This window comes from Capra hircus, chromosome 3 (assembly GCF_001704415.2).
Source record: "Capra hircus breed San Clemente chromosome 3, ASM170441v1, whole genome shotgun sequence".
NCBI classification, from domain to species: domain Eukaryota; kingdom Metazoa; phylum Chordata; class Mammalia; order Artiodactyla; family Bovidae; genus Capra; species Capra hircus.
Window position 1 is genome coordinate 88048121 of NC_030810.1, and position 25794 is coordinate 88073914.

Below are 25794 nucleotides of genomic sequence, written 5' to 3' on the forward strand. Positions count from 1 at the left end.
GTTGGTTGGTTGCACAAAGTGCCTTAGACTACCTGGTTCTGAAACTTCTTTTCCCATTTACTGCAGTTTTTTTTTTTTAAATGTCTGTGGTTTAATTTTTATTTTGTCTATTTAAAATTGTAAAAGATAGCATTCTTGCCTTTGTGTTACATCAGCATCAGCATTGACCCCAGCATCAAAACACCTGAAACCTCACATTCAAATGCTTTTCTCTTGCTAGCATGGTGGAAATCAAAACAGAAATAAGAGATTTAACTTTCAATTCACTAAGAAGTTAAAAGGAGGGGCATATGTGGTAGATATATATGATGAGTCCTCTCTCCCTAAAGATAAACAGTGCTTGAGGAGGAAGGAGAGGGTTCTTCATCCCAGGCCCTTGATTCTCTACATTCTGTCCAAGAGTTCACAGATCTTCTGAAATGTACTCACCTTCCTTTTAAATCTTTCTTTTTTCCATAACTCTCCAGGCTAACATAGTATATTCAAGATAAGCACAGAGCAGACAACTTTCCTTTATTTTTTTTTCTCCCTCCTCTTTGTACTTTTCTCCCCCTTTCTCCTGATTCCTGCTTTCATGAAAGCCTGAGGTTGCTACTTTGAACAAGCTGTTAAACTTATCTGAGACCTAGTTTATCTGATGAGGTAAAGATATAGGCAGGAGAAAGGGTCACAAGTTCCTATTGAAGATTCTTTTCTTTCTCATTTCAGGTTTTGGAAAAAAAAGAAAACACTCCTTCACCCAGATTAAAAACAATTTTCCAAAAACCTGAGTGGTGAATGAAAAGCATCCACTGTCCATCCATGCTCTATGTGTAAGTTACAACTTTCTGCATTTTGAATATTTTATCACTCATTCAGGGAGGCCATGCCATGGTGACCCTGCCCTAGGAAAACCAAACAGTAGTGGAGTTTGTGCTTAAAGGATTCTCTTCCATCCAAGAGCTAAATATTTTTCTCTTTATGATGTTTTTAGTTTCATATATCTTAATTATTTCTGGAAACACCCTCATTGTCCTGCTAGTTTTATTCAGCCATCCCCTCCACACACCCATGTACTTCTTTCTGGTGAATTTGTCCTCTCTAGAGATGTGGTATACATCCAGTATTGTCCCCAAGATGTTGCTGATTATCCTAGCCAGACAGAAGACTATCTCTGTGGCTGGCTGCCTGGCACAGTTCTACTTCTTTGGCTCCCTGGCTGCAACAGAGTGCCTCTTGCTCGTGGTGATGTCCTATGACCGCTACCTGGCCATCTGCCAGCCTCTCCACTATCCCATTCTCATGACTGGCCCCTTCTGCATTAGGCTGGCTGCCAGCTCTTGGCTCTGCTGCTTCCTTCTCACAACAATCACGATGGTCCTACTGTCTAGATTAACCTTCTGTGGACCCAAGAAATTGATCACTTCTTTTGTGACTTTGCCCCTCTGGTCCATCTCTCCTGCATGGATACCTCACTGACTGAGACGATTGCCTATGCCACCTCTTCTGCAGTGACTCTGATCCCATTTCTCTTCATCACAGCCTCCTACTCCTGCATTCTTGCTGCTATCCTAAGAATTCCATCTGGCACTGGCCGGCAAAAGGCCTTTTCCACTTGCTCCTCCCACCTCACCGTGGTCATGGTGTTTTATGGGACACTGATTGCCACATACCTTGTGCCCTCAGCCAACTCTTCCCAGTTCTTGAGCAAAGGATTTTCTCTGCTCTATACCATCCTAACACCGATGTTCAACCCCATCATCTATAGCCTGAGAAACAGAGACATCCATGAAGCCCTGAAGAAGTGCTTGAGTAAGAAGCCAGGTTTCCTTAGATGATGCAAAAAGGAAAACAGCTATATTTGTCTAATAGTTTATTAACTGGACTGAGTAATTTGGTTTCTACATGAAGAGCAACAGCCTAAATCAATAACTACCAAAGACTAATGATCAGACACCTGTGAGTATAGCTGAGGCCACTGCTAAATTCTGAAAGCCTCAGGTGAGCTGGTATCCTGGGAATGGTTTAAACAGGTCAGATTCTTCTTCATTATCTTCAGTAGACCTGGATCCTTGTGTAAAAACTTATCTCCAAGATGAGCTGATAAGACTGGTCACAATTCATTCAAATATTCACTGAGGGTCTACTATATTCAAGGTATTATATGAAATGTAAGTACAAAATAAACAAAAATAGAATCAGTCCCTGCTCTCACTAAACTCACAGTCTCTGGGGGAAAGGCAAACATTAATCAAATAGCCAATGTAAAACTACATATATAAATATAAAATTACACTTATGATTCAAAATTTTAAATAAAATAAATGATTTTTTATAAGGGACTTCTCTGTGCCTAAGACTCTGAGCTATCAATGCAGGGGGCCAAGATTTGATCCCTGATTAGGGAACTAGATCCTTCATACCACAAATAAATATTGAAGATCTCATGTACCACAATTCAGACCTGGGGCAGCTTAAATAAATAAGATACTTAAAATAATAATAAAATGACTACTACTTATCTATCAGAATGACCAATATCCAGAACATGGACAACACCAATGAGGATATGGAGCAACAAGAACTCTCATTCCTTGCTGGTGGGAATACAAAATAGTACAAATGCTTTGAAAGACAGTTTGGAAGTTTCTTACAAAACTGAACATACTTTTGATATGATTCAGCAATCATACTCCTTGGTATTTACCCAAATGAGTTGAAAGCTTGTATTCACACACAAAAAACTGCACGTTTATGGTAATTTTATTTATAATTGCCAAAACTTGGAGGCACCCAAGATGTCCTTCAACAGATGAATGGAAAAATAAACTGTGGTATATAGACAATGGAATATTATTTAGTGCTAAAAAGAAATGAGTTATCAAGCTATAAAAATATAATACATGGAGGAAACTTAAATGCATATTACTAAGTAAAAGAAGTCAATCTGAAAAGGCTATATGGCATTTAATCCCAATTGTACAATGTTGTGAAAAAGGCACATCTTTGGATATAGTTAAAAATAATCAGTGGTTGCCAGAGCTTAGGGATTGAGGGAGGAATAAATAGGCACAACACAGAGGATTTTTAGGGTAGTGGAACTGTTCTTTGTGCTACTTCAATGGTGGATATATGTCATTATATGTTTGTCAAAACCAGCAGAATGTACAATACCAAGAATGAATCCTAATGTAAATTATAGACCTTGAGTGATGATGTACTGATACATATTCATTGATTGTGATACATGTACCACACTGTTGTGGGATGTTGATAGTGGGGGTGGCTATGAAAGTGTGGAGGAAGGAGGGTGAATGAGAAATTTCTGTACTTTCCACTCAATTTTGCTCAGAACCTAAAATTATTCTAAAAATAAACTTATTAAAAATAATAGCAATAATAATTATAAGGTGTTAATTATATATCAAGAATATGGAACTTTAATTCCTTTCTCTGGAATTATTTGGCATAAGCAAAGCATTTTCTAATCCTTTGCACTCGAGATTTAGAAGTGGGAAATAAAGATTCGGGGAAATAAGGGCTCAGTAGAGGACCCATGATGAATCTGTGGTGCTCCATCTCCTCTGCTATCATGGTGGCAGACTCAGTTGGAGCTGGAGCTTTGTATTTGAGTTCCAACTCTTCCTGTCATGCTCCTGTCTGCACTTGCTCCTCCTCTTGCTGACACATGTTCTCAGTAGTTAGAAACATAGGGTGTGGTGGGCATGTGTTCCTTGCCCTGTGCAACTCTAAAGAGCTGAGTTGACTTTAGAGTAGAAAAGCTGAGATCAGCATTGCACATTCAGTTGCTGCCTGCCTTCTTTTCTGGCTCCTGCAAATTAGGCTCCTCTAATTGAGGATTAGAGTACTGGAGTGGGTTGCCATTTCCTTCTCCAGGGGATCTTCCCAACCCAGTGATCGAATCTGGGTCTCCCACATTGTAGGCAGACGCTTTACCCTCTGAGCCACCAGGGAAGCTCAGTTGAGGATAGGATTATCTCTTGTCTAAACTTTCTTTTTAAGAGTTATTCTTTTTTTAAGCTAAGAGATTATGTTCACTATGCATGGGAGTTACTCAAAACTGTGGTTGGGTAACAACAGATACAAGACTGGGTATCTCCAAACATTTTCAGGTTTTGCTTTATAAAGAGAGAATTGCCCTCTTCTTGCCCCTCTTGTAAACTAAGAAAAAATTGTGAGATCATCTGAGGGTACTCCTGGTGAAAGTTTAGCTCATCAGCTCATTTATCCACAGGTGACTCATCTGCAGCAGATGTTAACGTCAGATTAGCTCTGCAGGAAGTTGAGTAGGAGAGCAGGTACTTGTGTCATGGGAAAGTTTTTAATTCTAGATCTGCCACTTTCTTGCAGTGTGGTTTCAGCAAGTCACCTAAACTCACTGATTTTAGCCTTTCTCATCTGTAAAGGAGGAAGTGCCATGCCCATCTCACACTGTCTCTAAGTGCACTATTTGGCCCATAGCAAGTGCTCAGTAAATGGTAGCTGTTGTAACTCTTCTCTAGATTCTGTACCCAATCTCAGACAAAATTATTATGTAGTAGAAATTCATTTTTTATATTATGAAGTAATAAATATTCGGAATGTTTAAGGCCCAGAGAGAATGTATGGATTATCCAACACTTTTTTTTTTTTTTTTTTTTACAAAAAGTGATCCCCTGGTGGATTAAGTGGACTTTCCCTGGGCAACACAGACTAGAATACAGCACTTCTATATCTGAGTCCAGGCCTCTCTCCCCTGTACCACACTACCTACTGACTCAGTGACTTTTCTTCTTGCCTGGGGACACATAAGGAGCACTCCTGTATATGTCAGTATCACTGTTTGGTTATATTCAGCCGGAAAAGCATGCAGTGTATCACAGCACATGCCAGAGCCATGGAACTCCTCCAGCCCCAAGCCCCACGTTGCACCTACAGTGAGCCTGAAACTCCAATCAGGTAACAAAACCTCAGGATGTTTGTGGCAAGCATTATTGCCCTCGGCTGGGAGAAACTACCCCACCATTCCTTCTGCAGGAAGCCATAGTGCCTAACCTCTCAGACGGGGAAGGGGAGATATTGATGGTAGAACTGGTTTCTTTTTTCCACTGAGACATGGCAATGAAACACGAAGCCTGAGAGTCTCCGAGTTAGTGAGGACTGCAGGACTGAAGCAGCCACAGCCCTGGTCCCACAACTGAAAACGAGCCCCTACACTGGTGAGGAACCCAGGGGTCTGATCTCACTTGGACCAGTGGTTTTCTGAACTTATAGCTGGACAAAGGTGCCTGAGAAGCCACAATAGGAAGGAGGAAGATGAGCAGTCTCTGAGACCCACCCTTGTGCTTACTGAGCAGCTCTGTTTTTATGTATCTTATTTATTGCTGTTCCATTTAAAGCTTCATTTGAATAAAGGCTTCTGCGGCTAAATGTGTGTTCACACATACACACACAATTTTTTTTTTTTAACAAGACCTTTCCTATCTTATAGCTTCCCTTATTTTCCCTGCTGGAAAAAATGTTCAAAAAGATGAAGGTCATATTTGGATTAGTTTTATGTCCTGTAAAGTCAAGGACACTTGGTGTTCACTGACTGAGAGGACAAGATGGAGAATATATTTAGAGGAGATTACACCTTCTAGGATGATGGGTTTCTGCAGGAAATTTTATGCGTCAGTTACTTGCACTGTATTTTTAAGCCTCTGAATCTTCATAACTGCCTCTTACAAGGCTGAGTCTCAAAGCAACACTTGCCAGTGACTTTCCTAAGTTTATGAGGGAGGCCTGTCTTTGTTGGACACTGGACACCTTCAGGTAGCATGACCACACCCTGTCATATTTGTACCTTTAGACTCAGGAGTGGGCTGTTCTGCAAAAAGATCCTCTTTCACCTGAAGACTTAGATTCCTTCTGAGAAGAAATGAAGGGAAGGCTACACAATGAACTTTAAGTTTCTGATTCTTGTCCCAGGGCTGTGGAGGCCTTTACTGATGGATAGGAGGGGTATAAATGTACAGCCAAGACCAGATGGAATTAGGAGAGAAGACAGCTACTCTTGCAATCACAGGGAGTAACTGTGTTTTCACAGAGACCTATCACCTTGCTCTCTCTGACCTCAGGCAGGAGGACAAGTCCATCTAGCATGGTTTACAATCATATAATTTTGGTGGTTTCTCCCTGGTCCATATTTGCATGAGCTTAAAAAAGATGGGACCTTAATAAGAGAGAGGCTCAACTTTTAGGCAGAAATCAAGAGTCTTTAGCACACATGGTCCACTTTTGTGCATCCTTCTGGAGTCTAACCATCCCTTTAATGACTGAAGGAGTGGATGATTGTGGTATCTGCTGAGCTCTTCCCTAGCTGAGAGACCTGAGGAAGTCTCTTCAGCTCATTAGGTCTTATGCTTTAAATCTGAAAAATCTGGAAGATAGACCAGGAGTGGTCTAAGGAATATGCTGAGGATAGCAACTAACAGTCATATCATACTTTAAATTTTACAAAGCTCTTCTACATAGTTTCTTATTTGGTTCTCATTTGGCCATGAAGTAGAAATGATCCCAACAGCATACATGAAGAAAGTAAGATTCAAAGATGTTAAATGACTTAAAGTCTCTTTCTGAGTGCCTTCTATTTTCCAACCCTGTTATTTCCTTTACTGCTATAAACTGAAAAGAAAGTGAAAGTGAAGTCGCTCAGTCGTGTCTGACTCTTTGCGACCCCATGGACTGTAGCCCACCAGGCTCCTACATCCATGGGATTCTCAAAGCAAGAATACTGGAGTGGGTTGCCATTTCCTTCTCCAGGGGATCTTCCTGACCCAGGTATCAAACCCAGGTCTCCTGCATTGCAGGCAGCACTTTAACCTCTGAGACACCAGGGAAGTCACTATAAACTGAAAGTGTTCCCCAAATTCATACATTGAAACATAATCCCCAATGTGATGGTATTAGTAGATGGGGACTTTGGGAAGTAATTAGGTCATGAGGGTGGGACACTCATGAATGGGATTAGTGCCCTTATGAAAGAGACCCCAGGGCTCTCCATCTCTCCCTTGAGGCTTGTAAGGACACAGGGAGGAAATGACCACCTATCAATCAGGAAGCAGGTTCTCACCAGATACCAAACCTACTAGTGCCTTGATCTTAGACTTCCCAGCCTCTAGAATCATGAGAAATTAATTTCTGTTGCTAATAAGCTACCAAATCTATGGTATTTTTGTTATAGCAGACTGAATGTACTAAGACAGTTTTAAAAAAATTTTTAATTTGTTTTTTATTGAGATAACATTGGTTTATGTACTAAGTCATTTTAGTCCTGTCTGACTCTTTGTAATCCTATAGATTATAGCCCACCAGGTTCCTCTGTCCCTGGGATTTTCCAGGCAAGAATAGTAGAGTGGGTTGCCATGCCCTCCTCCAGGGATTCTTCCTGACCCAGAGATCAAACCAGCATATCATTATGTCTTCTGCATTGGCAGGCAGGTTCTTTATCACTAATGCCACCTAGGAAGCACCAACATTGGTTTATAATACTACATAATTTTAGTGCGCACAACATGTATTTCTACTTCTACAGCCCCTATTTTCCCTAGGGCCTAAATCAAGTAGCCACAATATATCACAGACATTATGTTAAAAAGTGTCAAACTTTTTGGCAGTGTAGTATCTGGGACAATGATGCCAGTAGGGGGCTGCTATAGATGAAAGTTTGCCAATCCAGGCCACATTGGATTAAGTCTCAAAGGAAAGGGATATCACTGTTGGTTATTGTAGCCATAATAATAAAAAAAATACTGCCTACCCTCAGCTTGAGGATTCTATCTGTATTTGCCTCATATCTCAATAGTATTTATTTTCTAATAATAAAAACAGACTAACTCATTAAAAAAAAAAAGCCTAAATGAGAACTCAATGATTTTTCCATGTTTATGTGAGGTTTTGTTCATTCAGGGGCCATTTTGACAGGTACTACTGCTTGATAATGAAGCATCCATATTTTGTACTCCAACTCCTTGTCTGGCCAACTGTAAGCCTTCTAAATTCCTGGATTCCATTATCACCTATGATGCTTGATCAATATCATACACTGAGAAAACCAAGCCATGAGTCTGACCTTCTTCTAAATCCCTTCTCTAATCTAGTTTTGTATTTTGTTTTTTAAGTTTTTGAGCATTCTTCTGGATTATTTAACAACATGGTCTGCCCTGACATTGTTTTGTTCTCCAATTTTTCCCTTGTTTCTCCAAATGGATAGTAAACATCTAACGGTTGGAAACGACATTAGTTCTCAATGAAATCTTATAGGTTTGGGTCTGAGTGGTTTACAATTCCCTATCCTTTTCTGACTACCAGGGACAGTTGCCTCTGGTGGTGGAGCACTTGGATTAGCCTTTCGCAGTAGGATGACAGAGAGAAGTACATTAAGGAAAATGTTTTCTCAATTAAAATGATCATTATTTCTGCTATGCAGAACTCTAGTCTTGACTAGACTCTATGCTCTAGTCTCCTGATATTCCTAAAGTTCTCTCTTTTTTTCTGCTGCATAATCCTTTTTTACGGGGTATTTTTTGGGGTTCCCCCATTGCTCAGTGGTAAAGAATCCACCTGCAATGCAGGAGACATGGGTTCAGTCCCTGGGTTGGAAAGATCCCTGGTGGGAGGAAATGACAACCCATTCCTGTATTCTTGCCTGGGAAATCCCATGGACAGAGGAGCCTGGTGGGCTATAGTCCATGGGGTCACAAAAGAGTTGGATATGACTTAGTGACTAAACAACAAAAACAATAATACCTGTGGTGGATTCATGTTGATGTATGGCAAAACCAATATAATATTGTAAAGTAATTAACCTCCAATTAAAATAAATAAATTTATATTAAATAAAAAGGCTGAGTGGTTGATAATTTTGACATAGTTCTTAAGGCCCAAGATGGAGCTGCTCTTGCCCCAAGCACCACATCAGCACATTGAAGTATTTTTGTAACTTTTGTATTCTTGTAGATGCTTTGCTTGAGCAGTCAACACATCAACTGTAGGCGCTATAATTATTTCTTTGTTTCTTCTCACCACAATCAAGGTTGACTATGTGGCCACAGTCAATCAGGCATTTTCTCTTTTTATCTTCCTTCCTTTTTATTTTCTGTTCTATAAACACTTCCTGCCTTTGGTCCCACTTTGCAGTTCTCTGAATGGAGACAGTCTACTTTATGAAGTGTTAGATAAAGTTTGTCCTTGTTGCCTAAATTGTCTTCCTTAATCATTATTAACAATAGCATGTGGTGGTATGTGACAGACAGTAACTTAAAAGGATGCCTTGTTTCTGACTTGGGCAACTGAGAGTTTAGTCAAGCTTTCCGTGAGATGGTAATGGGGGTGGTGGGGGTGTAGAGCAGGCTGAGTGGGAGGTTGCTGAGTTTACTAAGCTGAGTTTTGGATCTGTGCTTGAGGTGCTTATGTGGCACTCAAATGAGAGACGAGGTTGTACATAGGTATGTGCATCTTCGACACAGAGAGATAGTAATGAAAGCCATCAAGAGGTCTTTCCTCAATTACTCCACTACAGTGGCCTGTCAGTATGACAGCAGTCCCAGGTGAGGGGCAGTGATTTCTCAGAGCGATGCCAGCTGAAGAGAGGAGAGTTTATAATAGCATTTCCTGAAGTATAGTTACACTGAAAAATAGTTTCCTGATAAATATTTCTCTCTCCCTCTCTCTCTGTCCCACATACACACACACTGTTCTATGATCAAGCAAATTTGGGGAAATCTACATATTTAGAGAATGTTAGGAGAATATTGGGCTTCCATGGTAGCTCAGCTGGTAAAGAATCTGCCTGCAATGTAGGAGGTCCCAGTTTGATTCCTGGGTCAGGGAGACCCCCTGGAGAATGGATAGGCTACCCACTCCAGCATTCTTAGGCTTCCCTGGTGGCTCAGATGGTAAAGAATCCACCTGCAATGCAGGAGACCTGGGCTCAATCCCTGGGTTGGGAAGATCCCCTGAAGGAGGGTGTAGAAACCCAGTCCACTATTCTTTCCTGGAGAATCCCTATGGACAGAGGAGCCAGGTGGGCTACAGTCCTTGGGGTCACAAAGAATCAGACACATGTGTCTAAGCACATGTACACACACAAGAGAATATTAAAGACTGACAAGACACAGTCTGCAGTAAAGAATCTTTTCTTCTTTAACTCAGTTTTCCCCATTAGCCAACCCTGCTTAGAAGTTATACTAGAATTTTAAAGTCTTACGTGAAGGAAGATAGTAATTTTGGATGTTACTCTTAATAAGCTGAAGCTGAGAGGTTGAGATTTTCTCAGTATCTCACAGTTAACACAAATAAAGCTGGGACTGAAATCCAGATCTTGGGACTCTGAATCTGGGGCTCTCTCTACTAGTCAAATCAATTCTACTAGTACCTTTGGACTGTGCCTTGAAGTCTGCCCCTGACAATACACTTACGCAAGGGCAGTCCAGCTTCTGAGAAACAGAAGTCTGAAAGTAGTGACTCAATCAAACTGGAGACTACAAAGCTTCTGGAAGGAGGCCAGAGGGAGAATGGGGAGAAGGTGAAGTGGCTTAGGAGACAGTCCTAATTTTCACTCCTAGAAACTTCTCAAAATATTGATTCTTGGGTTCCATTCCTGTCTATCTACCTAACTGGGACTCAATCAGTATGGTGGGGTCAGGTATATTTATTCTTGAGCAGATCTACCGGTAATTCTGAGATGTCATTTTGATTGAGAAATGCTGTCCTTTTCTAGACAAAAATCAATGTCAGATCACTCCAGAACCCACCAATTCTCACAGATTCCTGCCTGAATCAACTTGTTCTTCGAGTTTTCCTGTTTTTCATGGAAACTGGTTTAGATATTTGGGTGAGCTGTGAGAGAAGGCGTTTGAAAAGCCACAGGGGAAGGATTGCATTTCTGAGGTTCAAGAGGGCGGGCCCAGCCTCACTTCCTCCCTCTCCTCATCTGGGCTTCCTGTCGTCACAGTGTGATCGCATTTATTCCCCCTTCACTTCTCCTTTTACACAAATAGCCCTGACATCCGTGTTACCAGTCTTGTCTTGGCGCTTCATTGATAATCACCAATTCTGTCTAAAGGAGAGACGAAAAGTGCCTGCTTAACGGTAAGATTGGTGACATTTTAATTTGGCTTGAAAGCAGAGAACTGAACCATATTATGTGGGGTAAGGTATCTTCTTAGGAGTCTCTGTTTATCTCTCTAGTAGACTGTAAACTTTCTTGAAGCTTTTGCAAATGTTTAGTGCAGGTAGTAAAATTATCAGCAAGATCCTAGTGGCCCTCAAAAGGCAATACGGCCAGAAAGAGTTCCAGTTAACTGGGTTCCAATTATTTGATGGGTCGTGGTTTTCATGTGCTTAAATTGCTTCAGAACTTGAACTTCTCTGTCTGGTCATTACTGATGACTAGAGCCATTTGTGTGAAATGAAACTGGAAGATTTCCTACTTGATCTGGTCTTTAGAAGACTGGTCTTGTAATTTTAAAGTGAGCAGAGAACCAACAGCTAGAACTATTCTAAAAGGCAGCTGGGAGATGCAGATCTTCTTAATTTGAGAAATTTTCAAAAGTAAAGTTAGTGACTCCTGAGAGACACTAAACAGAAGGACTATGATTAATCTTAACGCCCAGCTCAGAGTCAAGGACACAGGACATGCTCAGAACCTGTGTTTCAAGAGGTAAAAGATAGACATTGTTAAGAGCTGCTTAGATTAGTTGTTTTAAAAGAACAGGAAGAGCACCGTGATCCTCAGGATTCCCCCAAATAAACTTATCCTTAGTATTCAATGGGCTTCCCTGGTGACTCAGACAGTAAAGAATCTACCTGCAGTGTGAGAAACCTGGGTTTGATCCTTTGGTCAGGAAGATCCCCTGGAGAAGGGAATGGCTACCCACTCCAGTATTCTTGCCTGGAGAATTCCATGGACAGAGGAGCCTGGCGGGCTACAGTCCACAGGGTCGCAAAGAGTCGGACATGACTGAGCAACTAATGCTTTCCCTTAGTATTCAAAACAAGAATATTGATAAATATAATATGACATGTACCAAATCTGGATGACTTGGAAAACAAAACGATATTGCAAGAATTTCTAATTCAGGTCCCATAACAAATGACTGCGGTATTATGGACTCAGAAAGTGATAGCCAACTTCGGTCCTGGCTTTCTGTAACCACTATAGTTGTTGGGGGTCAGATTACCACAAAGAACTCTAGATGAAAGCTTTCTCCTTCCAAGATCTGTAAGAATCCTACAGGGAATGGAAAGGAAAGTTCTGTAGAACCGCACTCATCCACCTAATGATGAGGCAGGGGAATGGGACAAAGGGCTATCGATTCTATAAGCATCTCAGGGGCTATTGACCTTTGAATTTCAAACAAAGACCAGACTTTGTAATGAATTCATTTAATAATCAGATGTTAAGCACATCCTAGGGCCTGGAGAGTCCCATGGATGGAGGAGCCTGGTGGGCTGCAGTACATGGGGTCCCGGAGAGTCGGACACGACTGAGCGACTTCACTTTCACTTTTCACTTTCATGCATTGGAGAAGGAAATGGCAACCCACTCCAGTGTTCTTGCCTGGAGAATCCCAGGGACAGCAGAGCCTGGTGGGCTGCCGTCTATGGGGTCACACAGAGTCAAACACAACTGAAGCGACTTAGCAGCAGCAGCAGCAGCAGCAGGGCCAGGTACTATGCCTGGTAAGGGTGGGAGGTGGGGCGTGGGGGGATAATAAAAGGAATGTATTTGTCCTGCAAACAGTCTTGCCCTTAAGGAACTCCCTTGGGAGATAAGAAACATCAGATATGCTTGCAAGGGAACAGAACTGAACAAAACAGAATCTTAGCTGCTGGCTAAACAAAGTTTTGCTTTCTCAATCTCCACTAGAATCTACACTATTTTGAAACTGCGGTTAAATTAGAGCAGAGGCTGAACTGTAGCATGATTTCCTGTGATGTTTCCTGTGTGGGCCAATTAAGAGTATTTAGCCTTGAAACAAGAGGATTCGACACTTTTAAACCAGCAAGGAATTAGCCAAAGCCCAGCCTTTCACCTTTCACATCTACTACTACCTAAGTGACTTCACACTTGGTAATTGACAAGAGGCACACACTGGAAACCTCAAACTCTGTTGGTCTTTAGCTTCTTATAACTTCAGATTGATTTCTGACTGTCCAGGGGCTTCAGACTAGCACGTGAAGTCTGTTCACCTTCCTCACTCCTACCTTGCCAGAGAACAGGAGCTAGGCATGTGCTAAGCACAGGAGACACAGGGATAACCAATGCGGTGTTTGTAGAGTAGCATGAGGACAGTCACAGCAATACACAAATGCAACATAATATAATCTTTTCTATAATGGAACAATCCTGTGCACAAAATGTAGGAGGAGTTTAGGAATGTGCCCAAGACTCCCTGGGAGAGACAATTGCTCAGGTTCATTTTCAAGGAAGGATGAATTTGCTATGGGGACTAGGGGTAACAGGATTTCAAACAGAATATGCAAACTCAAAGAAATGTGAACACCCAGGCATGATAGAAATGAGAGTAAGCAAATGACACTGGAGAATAACAAGCCATGGTTGCAGGACCACAAGAAGTAGGAAATTTTTTCTACTTGGTTCTAGAACTCCAGAACCTAAAATGGAAGGCAAGCTCACTAACTAGGTGAGTTCCAAGCTAGCCACAGACAGAGCTATGCCTGAAATATCCACTTGACAGATGGAATATGGGTTGAAATGACGATGAGGGGCAGATTTCTTCCTCCTTGACCTAGGTATCCCCCCTAGATTTTAGTGAAGGGTGGAGCTTTTCTGCAAGGTTACAGCCATTCTCTTTCTTTCAGCTTCTGTTTCCGGAAATGCTGTGTTGATTTACTTACAGTGGTTTGGTTTACTTTCCTGAATTAGTCAGCACACAGTACTTCCTGTACCGAGCGAGCGTCCACTGTGAGCAGATCACCCTGGGCCTAGAGGCTGGCTACCTGGCTTCAGGAAGGTCCAGGACCCAGCTGCCACATCAGGTGCAGAGCACTGAAACAAATGCAGAGATATTAGACAGTCATGCAGAGTGGGCCTCCAGAGTGGTCTCTGGGGCACAGAATGAAAGGATCGCAACTGGAGGCTGGGTGGTCAGTTTGGGAAAGTTGTCTGGAAATAGGCTTTCAGAAAGAGGAAGACAATGCATTTACAAAGCAAGTGTGTGGGCACTCAGAGGGGAGGCCATGCATCTTTGTGTTGGAATACAGAGGCAATTCTTCTCTTCATTTCCTACTTCACGGTAGAGTTCCCACTGCATCAGTACATCATAGCTATCGCCAAAAGTTGTTTCACCACAGTGATACATTTGTATAACAATTTAAAATAAATGTGATATGTTCTAAGTGTTAGAATGTTGATACTGAAAGGGAACTTAGAGATTACATAAATGTTCAAATAAAATGTCAACTCATAGTGAGAGCCCAGTTTTGCTAACATAACACTCCAATCTGCGTATTTTTTAGGTCAGGCAACTTGCTCAAAATCACAAAATTGCTTAACTAGTTATCTAGAATGTTTCTTGATTCGCTAAGAAATGTTTTTTTTCTCCACACTACATCCTTTTCTTTCAGATGTATTAAATGGCATCACTGAATTGTGTTATTTGTTCACATAAAGAAATTTCCAGTGTGTTTTAACATAAGCAGACATGAGAATACAACTTAGCTATAAATCCTAAATATCTGAAATCAATAGGCTAGCAAGTCGAATATTTAATTTGTCAAATTTTTTGACATTTTATATTTCAGAACTCGATGGAGAAAAAAAGGTGAGAAATGATTTTGATATTGTGCTTGTTTTAAAATTTGCTCAGGTAAATTTGATCTCATAGCTTCATATTTATTCTATATCAGGAACAACTAGAGGTATAAAGAATTGCCCCATGGTTTATTCTTCTGAAAATAACTATTGTAGAATCTCAATATTTATACCATGAGGGGCTTAAACTATAATGATTTTGAGATCAGAATTCCTTAGATCATTTACTTACATTCAACTTTTTTCTTCACTTTTTATTTTGACAAAAATTTGTACTTACAGAAAAGTTACAAAAACAATATCAAAAATTTCTGAACCCCCTTCATTCAGATTTCTCAAATATTAACATTTTATCACATTTTCTTTATCTTTCTCCAGTTTTCTCATTTGAGAGCAATTGCTGACATTATATCTTTCCCCCTTAAGGTGTATAAAAACAAAATCTTTTTCTTATATATCCACTTTACAATGATCAAAATCAGGATTTTGACACTGATATAATACTATTACCACTCCATAGATTTTATTAGATTCCCCCAATTGCCCCACTAATACTCTTTTTTTCTTTCTTTTTATTTTTTCCTGTTGGAGTTTAATTGTTTTACAATGATGTGTTAGCTTCTGCTGTACAATGAAGTGAATCAGCTATATGTATACATTTATCCTCTCCCTTTTGGCTCACTAATATTCTATATTGTTTTTGTTTGGTCACTAAGTTATGTCCAACTCTTTATGAGAGTTTCAGCCTTAAGCTGCAGCACACCAGGCTTCCCTGTCCTTCACTATCTCCCTGAGTTTGCTCAAATTCATGTCCGTTAAGCTGGTGATGCCATCCAACTATTTTATCCTCTGTCACCCTCTTCTCCTCCTGCCCTCAATCTTTCCCAGCATCAGGGTCTTTTCCAATGAAAATACATCATAGTTATGACCAAAAGTTGTTGGTCAAGGTATTGGAGCTTCAGCTTCAGCATCAGTCCTTCCAGTGAATATTCAGGGTTGATTTCCTTTAAGATTGACTGGTTCGATTTCCTTGCAGTCCAAAGTACTCTCCAGAGTCTTCTCTGGCAACGCAATTTGAAAGCATCAGTTCTTCTGTGCTCAACCTTCTTTATCATCCAACTCTCACATCCGTACATGACTATTGGAAAAACCATAGCTTTGACTATATGGAACTTTGTTGGCAAAGTGGTATCTCTGCTTCTTAATGTGCTGTCTAGGTTTGTCACAGTTTCCCTTCCAAGGAGCAAGAGTCTTTTAACTTCATGGCTGCAGTCACCATCCACAGTGATTTTGATGTCCAAGAAAAAAAATATGTAAATGCTTCCACTTATTCCCCATCTATTTGCCATTAAGTGATGGGGCTGGATACCATGATCTTAGTTTTTTGAATGTTGAGTTTTAAGCTAGCTTTTTTCACTCTCCTCTCACATTCATAAAGAAGCTCTTTAGTTCCTCTTTGATTTCTGCCATAAGGGTGGTGTCATCTGCATATCTGAGGTTATTGATATTTCTCCCAGCAATCTTGATTCCAGCATGTGTTTCATCCAGCTTGGCATTTTGCATGATTTACTGTGCACATAAGTTAAATAAGTAGGGTGACAATACACAGTCTTGATGTACTCCTTTCCCAATTTGGAACCAGTCTATTATTCCATGTCCTGTTCTAACTGTTGCTTCTTGAGCTGCTTACAGACTTCTCAGGAGACAGGTCAGGTGGTCTTTAAGAATTTTCCACAGTTGGTTGTGATCCACACAGTCAAAGGCTTTAGCATAGTCAGGGAAGCAGAAGTAGATGCTTTTCTGGAATTCCCTTGCTTTCGCTATGATCCGATAAATGCTAGCAATTTGATCTCTGGTTCCTCTGCCTTTTCTAAATCCAGTTTGTACATCTGAAAGTTCTTGATTCATGTACTGCTGAAGCCTAACTTGAAGAATTTTGAGCATTATCTTGCTAGCACATGAAATGAGTGCAATTGTGCAGTAGTTTGAACATTCTTTGGCATTGCTGTTCTTTGCTATTAGAATCTCTGACCATGCATTGCTTTTAAGTGTTATCTCTGTAATTTTCTCCTATCTGGAATGGTTCCTGAGTCTTTCTTTGTTTCATAACGTTGATATTCTTGAAGACTACTGGAAAATATTTTCTAGATTGTCTCTCTATTTTGGTTTGTCTGATGTTTCCTCATGACTGCTGCTACTGCTAAGTCGCTTCAGTCGTGTCCGACTCTGTGCGACCCCAGAGATGGCAGCCCATCAGGCTTCCCCATCCCTGGGATTCTCCAGGCAAGAACACTGGAGTGGATTGCCATTTCCTTCTCCAATGCATGAAAGTGAAAAGGGAAAGTGAAATTGCTCAGTCGTGCCCAACTCTTAGTGACCCCATGGACTTCAGCCCACCAGGCTCCTCCGCCCATGAGATTTTCCAGGCAAGAGTACTGGAGTGGGGTGCCATTGCCTCATGACTAGATTCAGGCTATTTCAACTTTTGACAGGAATACTTATAGAAATAGCTTTCATTATCTCACAGAGAGTCTTGCCCACTGTGGACATAGCTTGCTGAGCACACCGTGGACAAGTCTCTAGGACAGGGTCCCTCTGCATCAAAATTCTACACATTTTATGCTAAGGAAAGAGAACTACTAGTCCATTGACTCTGGAGCAGTTGTAGTTGTTTCATGTAACTGTTCCAGTTTTGAGAGCCACCTTGTTATATAGGTCCTGTCTCAGCTCAGCCACTAGGATCATCTGTGGTTTTTCTGTTGAGTGATGACCTTGCTAAGCTCCCAAATGGAGGAAAATGAGACCCCAGGATCATCTGGATTTGTGTTCCTCATTTGTTTCTCTTCTTTTTGCTTCTTCCTTCTTTCTCTCTTTTATAAATCACCAATTCCTCTCCCTGGAGAGCAGCCTTGAAAGGAAATTTTTACCAGAACACTATTTAAGGAAAAAATAAGCTGACAGACACATTCTTTTGATGAAGTGATGTAGACATGAGAAGAAATTAATGCATAAAGTTGATGGTTTGATTTGACTTGATTTTAGTAACACCGCTCCATCTATAACTGCTTATTACTCCATAAATAGACCTACTTGCAAACCCACATCCTACCTCACTCAGCCACTGCTCACAGGGGTTCAAACTGTAAAAAATGAAAAGAGTCCTTCTGGAGGTTCATCACATTGCAGGGAGGGAGTTGAATGGTGAAGTGGGAGGTGAGTTCCCAGGCCATGGGACAATGGAAGGAATGTAGGCTTGGGAGGATGAAAGACCTTGGCCTATGCCCTGTCTTTGTTGATTATTATCTGGGTGATCTTATGCTGGTTACATAGGCTGTCTGAGCCTTGGACTTCCTGTTTGAAAAGTAGGGCTAAATTTATAGATAAAATTTATTTATGAAGAGCTCGGCCTTTTGCAGGGTTTGATGAACTATATCATTTATCTAAAATTATTTTGTCATGAGGGCCATAATTTGGGAGCACTCATAGAGAACAGATTTCTTCTCTTACTTAGAAAAAAACTTGTGTTAGTTATGGCCCCAGTGATGAATCAAAGACCTCCACAGACTCTGTGTAGGAATAAATGGGAAACCAATAACTACTTGCTGGATACCATGTTCTTCTATGTAAATTGTCAAATAGATCTGTATATTTAAAAAATGTCTGGGAAGATGTTCACCAAAAATGTTAAAGGTGGTTATCTCTGGCTTGTGGGGTTGCAGAAGGTTTTATGTTTCCTTTTTTGTATTCTCTATATTGTTTGAATTTTTTTTAACAATAGCACACAAATCTTAAAGATATTACAAAAAATGAAACAGGCAAAGGATTACTAAAAGAACTTCTGGCACCTAATGTATTTTATTCCTCAAGATCTAGCAGAATATACAATGGAGAAAAGACAATCTCTTTAACAAGTGGTGCTGGGAACACTGGTCAACCACTTGTAAAAGAATGAAACTAGAACACTTTCTAACACCATACATAAAAATAAACTCAAAATGGATTAAAGATCTAAACGTAAGACCTGAAACTATTAAACTCCTAGAGGAGAACATAGGCAAAACTGTCTCCGACATAAATCACAGCAGGATCCTCTATGACCCACCTCCCAGAATACTGGAAATAAAAGCAAACATAAACAAATGGGACCTAATTAAAATTAAGAGCTTCTGCACAACAAAGGAAACTATAAGCAAGGTGAAAAGACAGCCTTAAGAATGGGAGAAAATAATAGCAAATGAAGCAACTGACAAAGAATTAATCTCAAAAATATACAAGCAACTCCTGCAGCTGAATTCCAGAAAAATAAAAGACCCAATCAAAAAGTGGGCCAAAGGACTAAAACAGACATTTCTCCAAAGAAGACATACAGATGGTTAACAAACACATGAAAAGATGCTCAACATCACTCATTATCAGAGAAATGCAAATCAGAACCACAATGAGGTACCATTTCATGCCAGTCAGAATGGCTGTGATCCAAAAGTCAATGCTGGAGAGGGTGTGGAGAAAAGGGAACCCTCTTACACTGTTGGTGGGAATGCAAACTAGTACAGTCACTATGGAGAACAGTGTGGAGATTCCTTAAAAAACTGCAAATAGAACTGCCATACGACCCAGCAATCCCACTGCTGGGCATACACACTAAGGAAACCAGAATTGAAAGAGACACGTGTACCACAATGTTCATCGCAACACTGTTTGTAATAGCCAGGTCGTGGAAGCAACCTAGATGTCCATCAGCAGAAGAATGGATAAGAAAGCTGTGGTACATGTACACAATGGAGTGTTACTCAGCCATTAAAAAGAATACATTTGAATCAGTTCTAATGAGGTGGATGAAACTGGAGCCGATTATACAGAGTGAAGTAAGCCAGAAAGAAAAACACCAATACAGTATACTAATGCATATATACGGAATTTAGAAAGATGGCAATGATAACCCTGTATGTGAGACAGCAAAAGAGACACAGATGTATAGAATAGTCTTTTGGAGTCTGTGGGAGAGGGCAAGAGCGGGATGATATGGGAGAATGGCATTGAAACATATTAAATATCATATGTGAAGTGAATCACCAGTCCAGTTTTGATGCATGATACAGGGTGCTTGGGGCTGGTGCACTGGGATGACCCAGAGGGATGATATGGGGAGGGAGGTGGGAGGGGGGTTCAGGGTGGGGAACACAAGTATACTCATGGTGGATTCAAGTCAATGTATGGCAAAACCAATACAATATTGTAAAGTAAAATTAATTAATTAATTAATTTTTAAAAAGTAAAAAAAAAAAAAGATCTAGCAGAAATTTCAGAGTCACCCTTAAGAATGGACTGTTAGGGAAGTTCTAGATTTGATCTTTCAGTTTTCGCTGAACCCAGCAGTCTGATACTGAGCCACCCAGGAAATATTATGTCCTTTAGCTAATAAGGTATGAATCATTGTATCACCATTTTAAAGAAGAACAAATTGGGAAAGTCAGAGAGGTTAAGGAAATTGCCCAGGGCCATACTTCTGGTAAGCACCAATGTTAGAATTCAAAACTAAACCTACTCAAGTCCAGTACTAGAGTTTGCCAAACTTTGTTCCATGGAATGCAATATTCTCTGAGCTATGAAATACTATGAGCTGTTAATAAGTAACCTGTAATACATGAATAGGTTTGTAGTTATAGAAGTAGACGTTTCTCTTAGAGACTCACAATGTACATTAGTATATAACAGTTTTCTCAGAAGTTGATCAGAAAAAAAAACTTCATTGTTTTATGTTTTATTTTATTTAATCTCACTTCTGAAATGACTAACCATAGATTCCCCTCACTCCCTATGGTTTTGCTTGTTTTTGTTTTAGGAATACTTACTAACATCTCATAAATATAGTAGTCCAACAACAAAGCTGTCTTGGGTGTATCCAAATTGAACTTGAATCAGACAAGGCTGGAGAGCAAGAAGTGATACTTCCTTGGGACTCTTGTCTGACCTTAGCCACTTTTAGGCTTGATTAGATTCAAGACTATATTCGATGACCCATAAGTATGGGTCAGAGAAAAAGAGATTGAACTAGAAATTAATGGGACAGTTTATCAGCCAAAGAGCTCTTTGCTTGGAGAAAACTAAAGGGTGAACTTCCTTTCTGGCCTCCACATTGGGTGTGGGAGGTACCACACCTAACTGCAGTTCAGTCACAGAGGTTTCCTGGAAGCTGACATCAGGGACTTTTCTCACAGGACCACATGAGTCACAGATTTTGACAGCAGAAGGGTGTCAGTTTTTCCAGTGGGGTTGGCTGGGGTGGTAAGTCCATGCCTGACTAGCCTCCTAGAGTCACCTCATGTCCAATATTCTCAGATCCTGTGACAACTGCTTCAGGCCCTGTAATCTAACTGTCCACAGAGCACCCACTAATGAGGTGCCCACAAACCGGGGGATATCCCCACTGATCCTTTCCTTCACAGACAGGAAAGAGCATCTCTTTCTCCTTCCCTGATTTTCCATGTAGTCTTGCACCAAATTAAAGGAGAAAAACTGCCCATTTTGTGATGATTTTTAATACTTTTACTGTATTCAATGATGGTCCCAGTTGTCACAGAGATAGTGCCATCTTTTTCCTCTTTCCTTTTTTCACTGAGCCTAGATAGCATATTGAAAAGCAGACACATTACTTTGCCAACAAAGGTCCATCTAGTCAAGGCTATGGTTTTTCCAGTGGTCATGTATGGATGTGAGAGTTGGACTGTGAAGAAAGCTGAGCACCGAAGAATTGATGCTTTTGAACTGTGGTGTTGGAGAAGACTCCTGAGAGTCCCTTGGACCACAAGAAGATCCAACCAGTCCATTCTGAAGGAGATCAGCCCTGGGATTTCTTTGGAAGGAATGATGCTGAAGCTGAAACTCTAGTACTTTGGCCACCTCATGAGAAGAGTTGACTCGTTGGAAAAGACTCTGATGCTGGGAGGGATTGGGGGCAGGAGGAGAAGGGGATGACTGAGGATGTGATGGCTGGATGACATCATGGACTCGATGGACGTGAGTCTGAGTGAACTCTGGGAGTTGGTGATGGACAGGGAGGCCTGGCATGCTGTGATTCATGGGGTTGCAAAGAGTCGGACATGACTGAGTGGCTGAACTGAACTGAACTGAATCACACATTGGGTACTCCTTTTTGGCTAACTTCTTTCACTCACCTTAATCATTTGGAGATCCACCTACATTCTAACATGTAGTAACAGTTCCTTCTTTTTACTCCCAAGTAGTATACCATTATATAGTTTTACCACCATTTATTCATCCATTCACCTATTGTTAGAGCTTTAGGTTGTAGATTAGCTTCTTGGACCTGATTCCAATATATATGTGGGTGGCAGCTTTTCCAAACCAGCAAGCAATTCTTGGATACCAGCAAAGTGTCCAATAATTCAACTCAATTCTAACATTGTCTGCCCAGAAATAGAATCAGATTGCACAAACAAAGGGCTCAGTCCCACAAGGCTGCCATCCATTTAAAATACCAGCCCCAAGTCCAAGTGTTACCCAAGCTTCTGACCCACCTATGTCCTATAAATCAGAGGTTCCCATAACCTCATCCTTGGGTGCAACTAATTAACCAAAAGGGCTCGCAGAACTCAGGAGAATCCATTTCACTAGACTACTGCTTTAATACAAACAATATGTAATGTCAGATAAAGAGATACATAGGATGAAGTCCTAACAAAAGGACTTTCTGTCCATATGCAGCTTGGAATCAGAATGATAGCATATAAAAATGTTCTGGTTCTCCCCCAAGTGGAAGCTTTCTGAACTCCTCCTTTTTTTTTTTTTTTTTTTTTGTGGAGGCATGATTGACTAATTCACTTGGTGACTGATTCAACTTCTATTCCCCTCTCCCCTCCTTGAAAATCAAGGAATGAGATTAAGTTTCGATCCTCTATTCACAGTTGGTTCTCCTGGCAAGTAGGCTCTATCCTTTGGTGCTTTTCAAAGTTAACCTTCATAAAAGATATATGCCCCTCAATGATCTTAGCAGTACTATTTACGATAGCCAGAACATGGAAGCAACCTAAATGTCCATCAACAGACGAATGGATAAGAAGATGTGGCACAATGGATACAGTGGAATATTACTCAGCCACAAAAAAGAATGAAATAATGCCATTTGTGGCAACTTGAATGGACCTCAGTTCAGTTCAGTCACTCAGTCGTGCCGACTCTTTGCGACCCCATGGACTACAGCATGCTAGGCTTCCATGTCCATCACCAACTCCTGGAGCTTGCTCAAACTCATGTCCATCTCCGACCATATCATCCTCTGTTTTCCCCTTCTCCTCCCATCTTTAATCTTTCCCAGCATCAGGGTCTCTTCCAATGAGTCAGTTCTTTGCATCAGGTGGCCAAAGTATTGGAGTTTCAGCTTTAGCATCAGTCTTTCCAATGAATATTCAGTACTGATTTCCTTGAGGATGGACTGGTTTGATCTCCATGCAGTCCAAGGGACTCTCAAGAGTCTTCAACACCACAGTTCAAAAGCATCGATTCTTCAGCGCTCCACTTTCTTTATAGTCCAATTCTCACATCCATACATGACTACTGGAAAAACCATAGCTTTGACTAGATGGACCTTTGTTGGTAAAGTCTCTGCTTTTTCATATGCTGTCTAGGTTGGTCATAGCTTTTCTTCCAAGGAGCAAGCATCTTTTAATTTCATGGCTGCAGTCACCATCTGCAGTGATTTTGGAGCTCAAGAAAATAAAGTCTCTCACTGTTTCCATTGTTTCCCCATCTATTTGCCATAAAGAGATGAGACCGGATGCCATGATCTTAGTTTTCTGAATGTTGAACTTTAAGCCAACTTTTTCCACTCTCCTCCTTCACTTTCATCAATAGGCTCTTTAGTTCTTTTTTGCTTTTTGCCATATGGACAGTGTCATCTGCATATCTGAGGTTATTGATATTTCTCCCAGCAATCTTGATTCCAGCTTGTGCTTCATTCAGCCTGGCATTTTGCATGATATACTCTGCATATAAGTTAAATAAGCAGGGTGACAATATACAGCCTTGATGTATTCCTTCCCCAATTTGGAACCAGTCTGTTGTTCCATGTCCAATTCTAACTGTTGCTTTTTGACCTGCATATAGATTTCTCAGGAGGCAGGTAAGGTGGTCTGGTATTCCCATCTCTTTTAGAATTTTCCACAGTTTGTTGTAATCCACAAATCAAAGGCTTTGGCATAGTCAATAAAGCAAAAGTAGATGTTTTTCTGGAACTCTCTTGCTTTTTCAATGATCCAACAGATGTTAGCAATTTGATCTTTGGTTCCTCTGCCTTTTCTAAATCCAGCTTGAACGTCTGGAAGTTCACAGTTCACATACTGTTGAAGCCTGGCTTGGAGAATTTTGAGCATTACTTTGCTAGCATGTGAGATGAGTGCGATTGTGCGGTAGTTTGAACATCTTTTGGAAAGTTTGTTTTCTATGTCTATGAATCTGTTACTCCTTTGTAAATAAGTTAGTTTGTGTCATTTTAAAAAAATATTTCACGTAAGAGTGATATCTATGTTATTTGTCTTTGTCTTACTTACTTCAGTTAATATGATACAGTCAGGGAAAGGAGAGAGATAAATTAGTAGTTTGGGATTAACATATGCACACTACTATATATAGAATAGGTAAACAACAAGAACTTACTATTAGCACAGGAAACTCTATTCAATATCTTATAATAATGGAAAAGAAACTGAAAAATAAAAAAAATATATATATCATAACTGAATCAGTTTCCGGTACATGTAAAACTAAAACAATGTTGTAAATTAACTATACATCAATAAAAAATAAGTGACCTTCATTAACATTAACCCAGTTGTGGCAGTAAGGGCTTGTAAGATACCGTTATGGTTCTGAATTATTTTCAGGAGTTGAGGATGAGAGACCAAATATTATATATCAAAAAATGTTCTGATTGTTCTTATTGCTCAGTGAATTCCCAAGAGTTTTGGGAGCTGTGAGCCAGGAACTATGGACAAAGACTAAATGTTTTGGAGAAATATATTTTAGTCATCATAATATGTTTCTTATAAATCACAGTTTCACAGGTTGTTTCCAGTTTGTGGCTATCAAATCCCAAAGAACAGCACTAAATGCTATGGAAATTCAAAGATTTTCAGCTGGATTGATAAAGGAGGTAACATTTCAACGGACACATTCAAATGAGTGTAGTCCTTTTGGGCAGCTAACCCTTGATTATGAGGCCTGGAAAACACTCAAATCCATGTTAATAAGCATGGATTCCATTTACCGAGCACTGGTTGTATATCAGTCTCTGTGATAAGATGATTTGATCTTTACTTCTACCCTGTGAGGTATAAGTATTATCCCATTTTACATAGGAATAAATTGTGACTAGAAATGTTAAGCAGGTTTCCAAATCTCACATACCTGTTTGGTGGTATATGTGAGAGTTGAAATCAAATTTGACTTCAAAGTCTGTGTAGTAAATCATCACACTTCTTTATAATTCATTTTTATTGTAATATAGTTACTTTAAAATGTTGTATTAGTTTCTACTGTACAGCAAGATGAATGAGCTATACCTGTATATATATGTGTGTTAATATATAGCCTCTAATTTTTGGATTTCCTTCCCATTTAGGTCACCACAAGGCTCTGAGTAGAGTTATCCAAAGTATACAGTAGGTTCTCATTAGTGGTCTATTTTATACATAGTATTAATAGTGTATATATATTAAAAAATAAATTTAAAAAAAGCAAAAAAACAGTGTTGACATGTTAGTCCCAATCTCCCAATTCATCCCACCCTCAGCTTTCCCCTCTTGGTGCCCATATGTTTGCCCCCTACATCTGTGTCTCTGTTTCTGCTTTGCAAATAAGATGGTCTATACCATTTTTCTAGATTCCACATATATGCATTCATATATTTGTTTTTCTGACTTACTTCATTCTGTTTGACAGTCTCTAGGTCCATCCATGTCTCTACAAATGACCTGGTT

General features: G+C 40.2%; 1 protein-coding gene and 1 pseudogene across 1 annotated transcript in view; both read left to right on the plus strand.

Moving 5' to 3' along the window:
• LOC102183652 lies at window positions 871-1817 on the plus strand (annotated as a pseudogene).
• CD53 (CD53 molecule) overlaps window positions 10980-25794 on the plus strand; it is a 34307-nt gene continuing 19492 nt past the window's right edge. Inside the window, exon 1 of the mRNA XM_005677920.3 lies at window positions 10980-11112. The gene's annotated coding sequence lies outside the window, so the exon portion shown is untranslated. The remainder of the gene's footprint in view (window positions 11113-25794) is intronic.